The sequence below is a fragment of the Aegilops tauschii genome, chromosome 3 (assembly GCF_002575655.3).
Source record: "Aegilops tauschii subsp. strangulata cultivar AL8/78 chromosome 3, Aet v6.0, whole genome shotgun sequence".
In the NCBI taxonomy this organism is placed as follows: domain Eukaryota; kingdom Viridiplantae; phylum Streptophyta; class Magnoliopsida; order Poales; family Poaceae; genus Aegilops; species Aegilops tauschii.
This window is the reverse complement of record NC_053037.3, coordinates 124,883,872-124,886,855: the sequence shown is the minus strand read 5'-3', so window position 1 is coordinate 124,886,855 and position 2,984 is coordinate 124,883,872.

Below are 2,984 nucleotides of genomic sequence, written 5' to 3'. Positions count from 1 at the left end.
AAGTGCCCGAGCAAAAGCCGGATAACACACATTGGACTATTCACTTTGATGGGTCCAGGCAGTTGGAGGGCTCGGGGGCTGGTGTTGTACTGGCTTCCCCTAAAGGTGACAAGTTCCATTATGTGCTACGGTTGATGTTCCCTTGCACTAACAATGCGGCTGAGTACGAGGCTTTGCTCCACGGTCTTCGGATGGCTAAGGAGATGAGCTTGAGCCGGGTAAGGTGCTTCGGTGACTCAGACTTGGTGGCTCAACAAGTATCAGGCAAGTGGGACTCTAAAGATCCTCTCATGGCGGCTTATCACCGTGAGGTTGATGCAATTGCTGGGCACTTTCAGGGCTACCAAGTGGAGCACATCGATCGCAGGAAGAACGAGGCGGCTGATGCTCTAAGCCGGCTAGGCTCTCAGCAAAAGCCGGTGCCGCCTAACACTTTCCTGGACGTCCTGTATAACCCTTCGGTTAAGTTGCCTACAGAGGAAGACTTGGCTATCCCTGACCCGGAGGCACGACTAGTGGCGGCTCTTCATGTCATACCAGACTGGACAATGCCATATCTGGCTTATATAACCCGGGGAGAGTTGCCTGAGGATGAAACTTTGGCCAGGCAAATAACCCGGCGGGCTAAGTCAATGATTGTTATCGACGGCGAGTTGCATCATCGCAGTGTTTCAGGGGCATTTCAGCGTTGTATCTCCCCTGAGGAAGGTCAAGAGATCTTGCGCGAGATCCATGAAGGGGATTGTGGCCATCATGCCGGCTCAAAATCCCTTGTGGCCAAGGCTTTCCGTCATGGCTTTTATTGGCTGACGGCTCATGCTGATGCAGAGGACTTGGTCAGTAAGTGTGATGGTTGCCAAAGGTTCTCACGACGGGCTCACGTGCCGGCTCAGGAATTGAGGATGATCCCAATCACTTGGCCCTTTGCGGTCTGGGGGCTTGATATGGTTGGGCCTTTTAAAAGATCCAAAGATAAGAAGACTCACCTCTTGGTGGCAGTTGACAAATTCACAAAGTGGGTGGAAGCGGAGCCAGTTAGCAAGTGCGATGCAGCCACGGCGGTTCAATTTATGAAAAAGGTGATTTTCCGCTTCGGCTTTCCGCACAGCATCATAACTGACAATGGCACCAATCTATCCAAAGGCGCTATGGAAGAGTTTTGTCAACGAGAGTATATCCGACTTGATGTTTCCTCAGTGGCTCATCCCCAATCCAATGGTCAAGCTGAGAGAGCTAACCAGGAGATTCTGAAGGGCATCAAGCCCCGGCTTTTGGTCCCTTTGCAACGGACGCCGGGTTGTTGGGTGGAAGAGTTGCCCTCCGTCGTATGGAGCATCAATACTACTCCTAACAGATCTACAGGCTTCACGCCTTTCTTCATGGTTTATGGAGCAGAAGCAGTCCTCCCCAGCGACATCCGTCACGACTCACCTTGCGTGGCGGCTTATGTTGAGACGGATAATGAACAGGCGCGCCAAGATGCTCTTGACTTGTTGGACGAACAGCGTGATGTGGCAGCAGCCCGTTCAGCGATTTACCAACAAGACCTGCGCCGTTATCATAGCCGCCGGGTCAAATCCCGGGTCTTCCAGGAAGGCGATCTCGTGCTCCGGCTCATCCAGGATCAAACAGATGCACACAAGTTATCCCCACCTTGGGAAGGGCCCTTTGTGGTCAGCAAGAACTTGCACAATGGGTCATATTACCTCATTGACATTCGGGAGCACAAAGATTCACGCAAGTCTGAGGAAGAGACCCGTCGGCCGTGGAACATAGCTCAGCTTCGGCCTTACTACACTTGAGCTACCGGCTCTTGTGGTGTACATATTTGTCTCAGTCATGTCCATATTATGATAAGCAATAAAGCAGGACCTCTGTCCTTTTTTCTCCTCCAAATATGCACGTGTTGTTTTTTGCAAGATTACATGATGACTTAAAGGAGGATCCGGCTTATGATCGTATTCGAATCTCGCCGTAAGCATTAAAGTCACTTGGGGGCTTCCTGTTCAAACATGGGTCGTATTCGAACCAAAGAGAACATAGCTGTCGATACCCATTTGATTGGCAAAGAGCCGAGCTCATTGGGAGGTTATCTTTGGTCATATTTGAATCATAGTTTAACCCCTCTGAGAACCGACGTGGATCGTATTCGAATCAGCGTCGATAAACAAATTTAAAAGATCAATTGGGGGCTTCCTGTTCAAACATGGGTCGTATTCGAACCAAAGAGAACATAGCTGTCGGTACCCTCTTGATTGGCATCGCCACACCCACTGGGGGCTATATGATCGTATCCGAATCTTGGCTTAACCCCTTTGGGCCGGGTCTCTGGTTGTATTCGAACCGGAAGCCCCTAAGTTCCTCTGCTTTATCACAAGTTTACTCTGATCATGTCGCGGTGTGTACGGCCGGGTCTTACTTTACCGGCTTAACTTTGGTTTACAGTGTTTGTTGAACGCCATGGGTATCATTATGACAGGTAAATTGGAGTTAAGATACCAACCTTGTTACCCGGGTTACTTAAACCAGCAGTATGCTTACAGGCCGCTAAATGTGTTATTACGGCTGTGTCAAGAAGATAATTGAGGACCAGTCTATTTTGATTCATATTCCGGGTTATCTATCCAAGACACCTGATTCTCAGGGCGATAAGCCGCCTTGAGACTTGTGATTTGCCTTTTTATGCAGGATACTTAAAGGTACCTCTTTCAGGCGGAGACAAACAAAGGGATGATTATGACCCGGAGAAATATTAAGGAGACAACTTCAAAAGACCTTGGCATTCAAAACATGCACGATGGCACGGCAGAGATGAACTGTTGCACCTACTCTATTACAATAACTCTTCAAGTCTAAAAGGTGGAACATTGTTTGATAAACCGCCGGCCAGCTTATGATGCTCACTGAGTTGAAGTCCCCGGCTCATTCCTATCTTCTCCTCCGGCTGATCCCAAGACCTCGAAGGTTGATGACTTCCAGTCGAT